The following is a 13,018-nucleotide window of genomic DNA, read 5'->3' on the forward strand; positions in this document are numbered from 1 at the left end:
CGGTAGGAGTTTCGAACACCGCCCGTCTTGTTTTTTTGGGGAGGCGCAGCAGCGAAGTATTTCACCTGGTTGGCTGGCCAGCTACGATGGGCCACCACGTGGTGGTCGGCATGCTGTGACGCCCTCCCGGAGGCGGCGGCGAGCGCCACGTCGCAGGGAGAAGCAAAGGCAGGGCCTGGACGCTCGAGCCCCGGATCAGGCTTCTCGGCCGACCTCGCCGCTCCCAGCTCCTCTGCCGACCACGCCGCTCCCAGCTCCTGGGCCGACCACGCTGCCCCCAGCTCCGCGGCCGACCACGCCGCCCCCAGCTCCGCGGCCGACCACGCCGCTCCCAGCTCCGCGGACGACCACGCCGCTCCCAGCTCCGCGGACGACCACGCCGCTCCCAGCTCCGCGGACGACCACGCCGCTCCCAGCTCCGCGGACGACCACGCCGCTCCCAGCTCCGCGGACGACCACGCCGCTCCCAGCTCCGCGGACGACCACGCCGCTCCCAGCTCCGCGGACGACCACGCCGCTCCCAGCTCCGCGGACGACCACGCCGCTCCCAGCTCCGCGGACGACCACGCCGCTCCCAGCTCCGCGGACGACCACGCCGCTCCCAGCTCCGCGGACGACCACGCCGCTCCCAGCTCCGCGGACGACCACGCCGCTCCCAGCTCCGCGGACGACCACGCCGCTCCCAGCTCCGCGGACGACCACGCCGCTCCCAGCTCCGCGGACGACCACGCCGCTCCCAGCTCCGCGGACGACCACGCCGCTCCCAGCTCCGCGGACGACCACGCCGCTCCCAGCTCCGCGGCCGACCACGCCGCTCCCAGCTCCGCGGCCGACCACGCCGCTCCCAGCTCCGCGGCCGACCACGCCGCTCCCAGCTCCGCGGCCGACCACGCCGCTCCCAGCTCCGCGGCCGACCACGCCGCTCCCAGCTCCGCGGCCGACCACGCCGCTCCCAGCTCCGCGGCCGACCACGCCGCTCCCAGCTCCGCGGCCGACCACGCCGCTCCCAGCTCCGCGGCCGACCACGCCGCTCCCAGCTCCGCGGCCGACCACGCCGCTCCCAGCTCCGCGGCCGACCACGCCGCTCCCAGCTCCGCGGCCGACCACGCCGCTCCCAGCTCCACAGATTCCCGTGCCCAAGCCACGCACAATACTCCCATTGCCACCGGGGCCGCCTGTCGCACCCGTGCCGAAGCCACGAACCAGGCTTCCGGTACCGGCGGGTCTGCCGAGCTCCGTTCTGCCGAGCTCCGTTCTGCCGAGCTCCGTTTTGCCGAGCTCCGTTTGGCCAAGTCCCAGACTGGTAGATTACATCCTTGCCGGTTTCGGCCGGCCCGGTTTCCGCCTCACCCCGGCTGATTTCCTCGAGCCCAGCTCTCTCCCGCCCAGCTCTCTCCCGCCCAGCTCTCTCCCGCCCAGCTCTCTCCCGCCCAGCTCTCTCCCGCCCAGCTCTCTCCCGCCCAGCTCTCTCCCGCCCAGCTCTCTCCCGCCCCGCTCTCTCCCGCCCCGCTCTCTCCCGCCCCGCTCTCTCCCGCCCCGCTCTCTCCCGCCCCGCTCTCTCCCGCCCCGCTCTCTCCCGCCCCGCTCTCTCCCGCCCCGCTCTCTCCCGCCCCGCTCTCTCCCGCCCCGCTCTCTCCCGCCCAGCTCTTGCCCGCCCGGAAGTGGCGGCGACGCGCCGGGGCCCCTGGACGAGGGGTTCGGCGAAGGCAAGAGCGACTCTCCGGCGCCCCTGGACGAGGGGGCCGGCGAGGGAGAGAGGGACTCTCCGGCGCCCCTGGACGAGGGGGCCGGCGAGGGAGAGAGGGACTCTCCGGCGCCCCTGGACGAGGGGGCCGGCGAGGGAGAGAGGGACTCTCCGGCGCCCCTGGACGAGGGGGCCGGCGAGGGAGAGAGGGACTCTCCGGCGCCCCTGGACGAGGGGGCCGACGAGGGAGAGAGGGACTCTCCGGCGCCCCTGGACGAGGGGGCCGGCGAGGGAGAGAGGGACTCTCCGGCGCCCCTGGACGAGGGGGCCGGCGAGGGAGAGAGGGACTCTCCGGCGCCCCTGGACGAGGGGGCCGGCGAGGGAGAGAGGGACTCTCCGGCGCCCCTGGACGAGGGGGCCGGCGAGGGAGAGAGGGACTCTCCGGCGCCCCTGGACGAGGGGGCCGGCGACGGCGAGAGGGACTCTCCGGCGCCCCTGCCCGAGGGGCCCGGCGACGGCGAGAGGGACTCTCCGGCGCCCCTGCCCGAGGGGCCCGGCGACGGCGAGAGGGACTCTCCGGCGCCCCTGCCCGAGGGGCCCGGCGACGGCGAGAGTGACTCTCCGGCGCCCCTGCCCGAGGGGCCCGGCGACGGCGAGAGTGACTCTCCGGCGCCTCTGCGCGAGGGGCCCGGCGACGGCGAGAGTGACCCTCCGGCGCCTCTGCGCGAGGGGCCCGGCGACGGCGAGAGTGACCCTCCTGCCCTCCCGACCGAGGGGGCAGGCGACCCCCCCGAACAGCCAGGGTAAGGTACCCGACGACCATGCTAAAGTTCCGTTGTCTGTTAAAGGGAGGGGGCTTGGCCAGCACCCAAGGCACCAGCAGGGAGGCCCGCAGGACCGGCTACTCCCACTCCTCTCCAAGCGCCAAGGTCTGCTGGAGAGGCCTCTCCTACGTCTCGTCACCGGCCGGCACGGACGCCCACCGGACCGACCATGCCCACGCCTCGTCATCGGCCGGCGCGGACGCCCGCCGGACCGACCATGCCCACGCCCCGTCATCGGCCGGCGCGGACGCCCGCCGGACCGACCATGCCCACGCCTCGTCATCGGCCGGCGCGGACGCCCGCCGGACCGACCATGCCCACGCCTCGTCATTGGCCGGCGCGGACGCCCGCCGGACCGACCACGCCCACGCCTCGTCATCGGCCGGCGCGGACGCCCGCCGGACCGACCATGCCCACGCCTCGTCATCGGCCGGCGCGGACGCCCGCCGGACCGACCACGTCTTCGCCTCGTCTCTGGCCGGTGCGGACGCCCGCCGAACCGGTCACTCTCCCATTGCTTCACGGGCTGGCGCGGACGCCCCCCGGACCTAGTGTACGGTTCCCGCCCGCCCTCCCTGGCTGCTTTTCCGTTTTTTTTTCATGGACATTTGGCTTTGGGGCGTCTGGAATCCGTCCCCTAGGGGGGAGGTACTGTCAGGAGTGCCCTTTTGGCCCTCCTGGGTTGCCGTCGACACGTACCGGCTGTAGCCAATCCAATGATTACTTTCGGTTCCTGTATTTAAGTAAGCGACGCGTCATCACACGTCGCCGGATCATCACTCTACCATTGACTGTAGTAGCAGTTGCTAGCGGTAGCTGGCGGTCGTTATGCTGCTGCCTTTCTGTTCGCCTCTGTCCGTATGCGCGCCGCATGCGGCCACGCTTGTTTGCACGTTTTGGTTGATGCATTAAAGGACTCGTTATCACGCTAATGCCTCGGCCTCTCCTGCCTCCTGCATTTGGGTCGACCTACTTCCACGATCGCGTCACACGACGCGGCGCGATCATAACATTTTTACTTTTAAATTCTGTGTATGGCTCTCAAGTAATTACATTTTCTGTCATTCTTCACCACTTTGCATCTTCAGCATTCGCGGCAGTACAAAGCGTTTTTTTTATATACAGTCTTACCTCGTGATACGACCGCTCGTCATACAACATGCTCGTGTTACGACGGAAATTTCGATCGAATAATTCGCCCGAGATACGATTAAAATTTCGTGATACGACCAAGCCAGGTGGCCATGGCACTGTCTTTTTTGTATCTCTTTCGTGTATAAAATATATCTACGAGCACTGGGCGGACTTTGCATTTCCACACCCGTTTTTTCCCCCACGTTGGTCTACATTTACATACAAGGTAAACAACAATGGATCAGCAGAGTTTTGCAAAGAAAAGATCTCGAATACACTCGGTAATCAGACACATGGAAGCGGCAAGTTCCAAACAACTCTTGATGCGTTCGTTTTGAAGACTCCGGGGGAACGTCCGGGTGGGGTCAACCCGTTACAAAGGTAAAAAATAATTAAAACAAAATTAAAATTCAGTTTTGTGTGAAGTTACATTAAACGTTGAGTGTCTGTATATATTTATCCAAGTTAATTTAAATTTGTTTGTTCGTTTACGAGTGCGTTGTAGCCGTGGATAATGTCCCCCCGAACACCTCCCCCCGCCTACGTGTGCATGTCGCTGTCTATATCCCCGGCAAAATGCGTCTAATTTTACTTCTATTAAACACATTTTATTACTATTCAACCACTCGTTATTTATTACTTTATCAATATATGGCGAATTAGAAGAAATAAAACATTTTTTTCCAATCCAATCCAATATCCTGTTTTTGGTGTTTTTTCAGAGGGTTGGAACAAATTAATTTGTTTTCAATTCATTTCAATGGGAAACGTCCGCTCGAGTTACGAAAAGCTCGTCATACGATCTCAGTCTCGGAACAGATTACGATCGTATGTCGAGGTACCACTGTATTAAGTACCCAACTAAAAAAAATGTTCATAAAAATCTTTGGCGCTGCGTGCCACCCAACTCAGCACCGAGGAAGAAGTGAAATTTCACCTTTGAAGTAGAATAACGGGCCAAATAAGAGAGAAAGACATCGTCTTGCTTTTTACTGTTTTCTTCAGATTACCGTATTTTCTCGCATATATGCCGCCTCGCGTATAAGCCGCACCCTTAAAATTGCCTTTAAAATTGTTGAATTTTACAATTTCTTGCGTATAAGCTGCCCCCTGATTCTCAATTTTTACCTTCATACAGTACAAATGTGTTACTTTGAAGGGAAAATCTTGAGAAAAATCCTCGCACGTGGTATTTTTGAGATACTGTATGAATCAAAAGCACATTATTAGGGTCAATATCATAAGGAAGATAATATCCCTGTCTTTGTAAATGCAAAGTATCAAATTATTCAATTTGAAAAAAGAAATGTCTATCTTGATTCCTGATGCTTTTTAATGGCAGAAAGTTTAAGATGTTGTTGCGGCCAAATTGCTTCTAATGAGCAACCTTTAACTAGGTAAGACGGCGGCACCCTAGGTAAGTTGGTGGCGCCCTAGGTAAGATGGTGACGCCCTGAGCGAGCAGTGGCAGGCACAAGTGAGTTTTTTCACATTTTCTGCAAGATACGTTTTTTTCTTCTTCTTGAATTTCATTCAAAATAAATTTAATGTTGCGTTTTATCTGTTGATCTTTTCTCTATTTTCAAATAAATGACCGAATGGGCCGCATTGTCTTGCGTTATGGCGTTTCGTCTTTGTCACCTTGCTGCGTCGTGCATGTCGTCCTTTTATGCGCGTATAAGCTGTACCCTCGATTCAGTCATCATTTTTTGTCTGACAAATGTGGCTTATATGTTAGTAAATGGAGAAAGACTGCACAGAGCCTATTCCAGCTTTGTTTGGATTTTGAATTGCCGTTGAAAATGCCTCCTAAGCGTCTTGCGTCATGTATGGCATGAAATGAGCCCAAGAAAAAACGAAACATGATGAGTGACCAAAAATGTGAAGTTGCTAGATATGCTGAAGGTGGGAAATAACTATGCCCAGGTAGAATGCCATTACGGTATAAATGAATCTACTGTACATTACATAAAGAAAGAAGAAGCGAACATTTGGAAGATGGCAACGATATCCTTTGCCAAGGACATCAAGCGAGAGGTAACCACTAGGAATGAATTCATCCTTAAGATGGAGAATGCCCTATTGGTCTAGATCTCGGACTGTAGGGAGAAGATACCTTTGTCAGAGCTGCCAACTTCTCCGTAATTTCTAGAGTTTACTCCGGACGAGCAACGCAAACTCTGGGACTCCTGACAAACCTCCCAAATTCCAGAAATCCCAAAAATTGTCACTTCATTTTTTTTACGGAAAAGTATCAAATTTCCAATTTAAATGCCTCAAAATTCAGACCATCACTACGGCTTCCACCATCTTGATTCAACTGCACTGTAAACCGGATGAATTTGGTAACACGGGTGCATTGTGCATTATCCGGGTTACAAATTCGGACGAATGATTCGTCTTGTGCGACTTCAGTGTGGCAATTGATTCAGAATCGATTGCCTAGGTAGCCTCTATAACTTTAACATTTTCATTTTTTTTCACAAGGGAAGTAAGTATTATTAAGGCTGGCTAAACCACCAGTCTTTTGTTTTGCTCAATATGTTGATCGCGAGCTACCAATCGATCGCTAAGGTACTATTGGTAAATTGTATGACAGTAAGATTTGATCCAGTAAAAAAAAATAGAAATATATATTGGACCTGAGCTGGGAAACAGTGCCAGCGTGAGTCCAAGCATGATTACTACCTGCCTACACTATTTTGGGTCCTGCTGCATGAGGTATATCAGCAGCATACAAAACTGCACAACAAAATTAATTGGTTCCAAGACTTATTTCGTGACTTGAAAAGTCTGTAAGTAGAGGTGTACTTTATATGTAAATTCTCTCATTCGTTCCACGGTCCTCACACAACTACCAATACATTGACTTTTGGGGGGATTTCGTAACTTGGATCTTTTTCGTATCTAGAGTCACTCATTAAAATATACAAAAATTCGTAACCTGAAACTTTCGTACCTAGAGGCATTCGTAATTAGAGCTATGACTTTATATTGCAGCAAACTTGTTTCTTTTTGTTTGTTTTGTTTTAAATTATTTTTATCCCACTTGCATAAAAATTGTCTTCTTATGCATAAAATTAAATGAAGTTGATCATAAATTGTCCATTACAGTGGTACCTCGTCATACGACCGCTCGTCATACAAAATGCTCGTCTTACGGGGGAAATTTCGATCGAATAATTCGCCTGTTATGCGGTCAAAATTTCGTGATGCGACCAAGCCAGGTCTTTTTTGCATATCTTTCGTGTATAACAATATTTACGAACACGGAACTAATTAATTCAGATGAGTTTCTCATACGACCAGGAAACGCACAACGCGCATGCAAAAAGAGGGCTTTCTGGGTAATGAAGTATACTCCTGCACACATTACCCATAGGCAATGGCAACCTTTCTCAGAATAAAACTTCATTACCCACAATCACTACGTAGGAAGCTCATCTATGTCATTTCCTGTTATTCTTTCTTAGGAAAGGTCCCGCGATCGTTCCTTAAAGACTATTTCTCGTTGGCAAGTGGTCGTGCGTTATCCTATTGTGAGGACATTTGTGTGCATCATTTTGGGAATATTTTGAAGGCAATACAACAGCAAACAGTCCATCGATAACGAACGTGAGGGCGGAGGCGTGGCAAACCGCCAACCCGAAAAACGAAGGTAACAAAAGATTACAACAAAATTAGAATTCAGTTTTGTGTAAGTTACATTAAACGTATGTTTGAGTGTCTGTATATATTAATCCAAGTTAATTTAAATTTGTTTGTTCCGTTTACGAGTGCGTTGTCGTGGAAAAAAAAAGGAACCCCCCGCCCACGCCCCCAAACGTCTCTGTCTCCCGTCGGCGAAATCAATTTTAACAATTTTAGTTAGATTAAACACATTTTATTACTATTAAACCACTAGTTATGTGTTACTTTGTTAATAGATGGCGAATTAGAAGAAAAAAAAATTCCAATCCAATATCCTGTTTTTGGTGTTTTTTCAGAGGGCTGGAACAAATTAATTTGTTTTCCATTCATTTCAATGGAAAACGTCCGCTCGAGTTATGAGAATCTCGTCATACGAGCTCAGTTCCGGAACGGATTAAGCTCGTATCTCGAGGTACCACTGTATTGTTATTTGTTAGTGTTTCGTCAGATTGTCTATTCAGTGCGGTATCCTGTGGTTTTCTATGGTACTATTGCAAAGTCGAAAACTGACTGAGCTACTCCAAGGGAAGCAGATCTGTGGCGAGCTGATAATGTGAGGTGAAAAAACGTGGAAGGTCTGTAATAAAAATATCTGCTTTGATTTTCTTGGAAGAATACCAACCCCAACATCCAAACACCATACCGATCAAAACCTGTGGAAAGCAACAGAAAGTTAGAAATTAAACCACTCCATCGACACAATTACAGGATCTTATTTAAAAAATAAAATAAAAATAAAAATATCAGGAGAGTTTTCATGCTACCCCTCTCTTCAGTTCACTAACATTTTTGCTGTGTCAAAACCCCTCATCACTTATACATAAGCTTGAGGCTTCCATGAGCTTCTACACTATGAGACACTCCTAAATAATAAATCAGCAGCTTCGAGTCACAGAACGCTGCAGGGGATTGTGCGCATAGACAAATATGAGAATGTGTACCCATAGGAACAAATGTGGGACAGTGCCAGAGGAAACCAATCTGCTAGTTCTTTCTGCCCTGTACTTGTAAGTTCACTCCATAAACACATTTTGTACTGATCATCTACTGATGTTTCATCACATTCATCTGTTCGCACAAATACACTCGCACACACAGACATGAACTCACAGGCCTTTCTGCTTCAGATTCTTTGGGCTACATATATTCATTAAGCTCAATTACGCGCACAAACAAATGTACAAAGAGGTTGGCTATGGTACAGGTCTTTTCCTGGAAACTGACTCATTTCATTTCCGGGCCTCTGTGGATGGGAATGGAATTTTAAAAAGCATGAGAAGAAAGAGGGAGGAGGGAGGGATAAGCATCAAGATAAGGAGATGTCTAGAATGAAGTCGGGGCACACCTTAATGACATAATTTCCTTTACATTTCCTCTATACTCCATTGTCTGTGATCATGCGCATAAACATTGTTGAATGACACTGTTAAAATATTTAAGATTTGTGCTTGTGTTGAATTGTTGTAAAATGGCATACGAACCCCTGCACTTCTTCCAGCAGCTGTTTTATGACTCCCCAGGGGCGAAAAGTTGTGGAATAAGGTCTAATCGGATCATGGATCGTGCGGGTTACCACAATTGTTTTGTTCGGTGCCCAACATTGTGCGTGTGACTGAAGTCGCGCGATAATAATAAGAGCCCAAAGAGGAACGCAAGGGAGAGAAAAGCCCGGAATTCTTCCTTTACCCGAGGGGAGGGACAGGTATGTTTTTCCGTTTCCAAGGACCGTGTTGCTGATGTCACCGCGGAGGAGAGCACCACATAAAGACAGGTGTGCGGCGGAAAGTTGCCCATCCAGTCTGTTTGGATTCAGCTCGGAAACAAACAGCTGATACTCGGCGCAGTACGCAGAGAATGTTTTGACTGGAATTTAATCGACTTGGCTGCCAAATTCGGGAGTGTTTTTCGGGATACAAGCATCGACTAGGAAACGAGGAAGTCCCGGTGGACGTGTGTTTTTAGATTGGAGGGCAGGGAAGAGGGATGCCCAGTCAAGTCTAGCGCGCGCTGTTGCAAAGAGGGGCGTGGGGTCGCCCCAGTACCAGAACTGACATGTTTTTTCCTGCATGTGACACGAACTGACGCATCCGTTTTGGCTCTCATCCCCATTGGGCTGAGCCCTGATGCGCGAGTGATCCAGGGGAGAAGACTGACCTCCTTCCATGTGGAAAAGACCACTTCTCTTCGAAGTGGAATATGACACTTGACTTGGACAATTGGCAATGATTTCCCAGTGCGTCACTGTGTCTTAGCACCAGCAGCCGCTTTCGCTTCAAAGACGATCGTGTTCGGACTGCCTTAAGAGCGTCCAACCATGTCCAAGACCCTTAAGAAGAAGAAGCACTGGTCCGCTAAAGTCCAAGAATGTGCAGTGTCATGGGGGGGATCTAGTGAACTGATTGCAGTGGCAGGGCTGCGAGGCGGCGCTGAGCACAAGGAGTTCCCCTACCTCGGTCATATAGTAGCCGAGGGGGTTGTCTGTCATGCCGGAAGACTACCAGGCATCGGGGACGTTCTGCTGGAGGTCAACGGCACTCCGTTGAGCAGACTCACCCACCGGGACACTTTGGCTGTCATCCGCCACTTTCGAGAGCCCATCCGCCTGAAAACAGTCAAACCAGAGAAGGTCCTTAATGCGGATTTGCATCACTACCTCAGTCTACAGTTCCAGAAGGGGTCTCTGGATCACAAGCTTCAGCAGGCGATCAGGGACAACTTGTACCTGCGCACTATTTCCTGTACCACTCGGCAGCCCAGAGAGGGAGAAGTTCCTGGAGTGGACTACAACTTCATTAATGTGGATGAGTTTCGTAACCTGGAAGAATGTGGACTGCTGCTGGAGCCTATGATGGTAACTACTATTGCACACCTAAACCGCCTGCCGAGCCAAGCCCTGTACAGCCAGACTTGGTTGACCAGATATTGTTTGATGAAGAATTTGACAATGAAGTCCAACGAAAGCGCACAACCTCAGTCAGCAAAATGGACAAGAAGGACAGCGCAGCCTCGCTAGAAAGGCCAAGGCTCCAGAGAAATGCGAAGGAGAGTTGCCTTATGGCTGGGAGAAGATCGAGGACCCCCAGTATGGTACCTACTATATGGAGCTATGGTCTTGCAAAGTAAACTCTCTGGTAAAGGTCTCGAAGCATTGAGTACAATGTCGGTACAAGACGGCCTTGTATATGATAAGGTAAAAGCAGCAGTGCTGCGCGTGTATGAACTGGTGCCTGTGGCACATCGCCAAAAGTTCAGATATCACAAAAAACGAAAAAGAAGTGTACTCCAAACGTTGGTCCGAGGTAAGCACTTTTGAAACACTTACTGAGTTACTTCTTATCGAGGAATTGAAACATTGTCTACCAGAACACATAGTAGCCCACTTAAACGAGCGCGAGTTTAAAACGATGTCAGAAGCCAGCATTCTCGCCGATAACGATTTGCTGACTCACAAAAGCTCGTTTGGGTCTACTCGATCTGATAACCGGGGCTCTCCTCACTCAAATCCGGTTAGTAAGGCTGCAATTCCCGGTAATAGAGTAGCGCCTTCTTGGCGTCGAAACTCTGTCACGGAGCGCGAGACATGTAGGTGTAATTTTTGCCATATAGTTCATCTTAAAGTGGATTGCTTTTCCTGGAAAAACAGTCAGAAAAAGGAACAGGTTAAGGATTTGAATGTGTAAGAGACAGGACTGGTTCAGACACTGCGTCTTCAGTCTACAGTCTCTGATGTTAAATCGTCAGGTGACTCGATGGACGTAGTCAATAATGGGTACACGCCCTATTTGTATAGTGGGTGTGTCTCTCTCCCTTCAGATTTGCAACAAGCTCGCTCGGTCCGTATATTACGGGACACCGGCGCGAACCAGTTTCTGATGTTGTCTGGTATCCTACCTTTTTCTGCGGCGTCTGAATCCAATGTGTTGGTAACGGGAGTAGGTTGCGGTTATATATCCGCCCCGTTACATCCAGTCCACTTGAAGTGTGAGTTAATCACAGGTACATACAAAGTAGGGGTAACCTCGAGTTTGCCAGTGGGAGGGGTGGATATTCTTTTGGGGAACGACATTATCAGGGGGAGAGACCGAGTAGTGCCTGTGGTGGAGGTGCTCAAGCAGCCTGTTATTTCATGTCCCGATGCGCTTTCCAAAATTTTTCCTGATGTATTCCCCCCTTGTGCCGTCACTCGAGCACAGGCTCGAAAACGACAAGAAGAAGTAGATTTATCAGACACCGTGTTTCCACCTGAGTTGTTTGATAGGGCTGGTAAATTCACCACAGAGTCCGCTGCGGCTTTTTCTGCAGGTGCCTGGAGCTGTGGCTCCACCCCTGTGGTAAAGCCAACACAGCTGTGACTATTTCCCACTCATCCCTCCTCCAATCAAGATCCACATCCTGCCCTTATTTAAACTCTCCTATTTTTCAGTTCTGGGCTCGACTGTCTGGCACGCAGGTGCTGAGGCAGTGGAGTCCTTGCTTTCTTTAGAAGGCACCCATTGTCTAGAGATAAGTAAGTTTTGTTTGCCCCAGCTTCACCTGATTTGTAAGTTCAATTCAATTCAATTCAATTTATTGGCAAGAAAAAGCACCAGGCTAAGGGCCATGTAACAAGATACAAGAAATGTGCAACAAAACGCGGTGTAGTCACTGGTTCACGGCCAAAAAGTCATCCAGAGCCCTCTTGAACTGGGCGACCGTCGGCTTCTCGACCACACTCTGCGGAAGTACGCTATTCATTGTTATATAGAGTATTTATGTTGATAAAGTTAATTATTTTGGTTTGCACAGGGTGACTTGAGATAAGTTTAGACACCCCAGGGTATACATATAGTTTGTTGCACTTATACACGTAGCTTATTCCCATGTCTAGACTTTTATTACATTAGTTCTGACAGTGGCACCCTTAGGCCTTGTTTCCTGTATTTTGTATTGCACGCCTTTTTCCGAGTAGTGCTTCTTTCCGCCGCTAATACCGACGCCTGGCGCTGTGAGAGCTCAGCTCACCCAGCATCTACCTTCTTCTGCCCAATTTGTTGCAGTGCGGAAGTGCATGAACGTATCTCCAGTGCGCAAAGAACCTTTTTCATTTTTATCATTAAATATCTCGGGCATCCATTATTGAATATGGTTGGTGAAAAGCGAAAGGCTTCTATTGAGGGAGGTGCAAGGAAGAGGCAAGCCATTTCATTTGAAATGAGTGGCAATAATAACGAAGCTTGATGCTCGTGACAAAGTGGTGAGCGTTACACGGAAATACAACTTGAATCGTTCGACCGTCAGTACCATTTATAAACAGAAAGATCGAGCAGCAGGACCCAAATATTGAACGTTGCACAAAGTTTGCAAATCAATTGAATGATGCCATACAGTGCTACCGCATCATTTATGATGAAAAAAAGAAAATTGCAATCGTCATTAGATAGCTTCTTTCGGCCAGTTTCTAGTAAATCTCTCTCTCTCTCTAATGTATGTATACAGTACTGTATGTATTCTCTCCATTTTTTTTTTTTTTTAAAGTACAAACCAGTGCGTGTTACTTATACAAGGCTTAAACATACAAATGCACTTATATAAACCTTCAATATACTTACCGTATTTTCACGCCTATTTGGCGCATCGTATTTTACGCCGCAGTGTCAGTAACGAGTGCTATTTCTGTATTTTAGACACACAAAGCATGCACCATTTC

At 50.8% G+C, this 13,018-nt stretch overlaps 1 protein-coding gene and 1 pseudogene across 6 annotated transcripts in view; both read left to right on the plus strand.

Moving 5' to 3' along the window:
- Window positions 1-13,018, plus strand: part of fchsd2 (FCH and double SH3 domains 2) — a 96,859-nt gene that overhangs the window by 50,018 nt on the left and 33,823 nt on the right. The gene's annotated exons all lie outside the window — the stretch shown is intronic.
- On the plus strand, window positions 7,535-11,339 carry LOC144083435 (membrane-associated guanylate kinase, WW and PDZ domain-containing protein 3 pseudogene; annotated as a pseudogene).

Source organism: Stigmatopora argus, chromosome 10, assembly GCF_051989625.1.
Source record: "Stigmatopora argus isolate UIUO_Sarg chromosome 10, RoL_Sarg_1.0, whole genome shotgun sequence".
Classification (NCBI taxonomy): domain Eukaryota; kingdom Metazoa; phylum Chordata; class Actinopteri; order Syngnathiformes; family Syngnathidae; genus Stigmatopora; species Stigmatopora argus.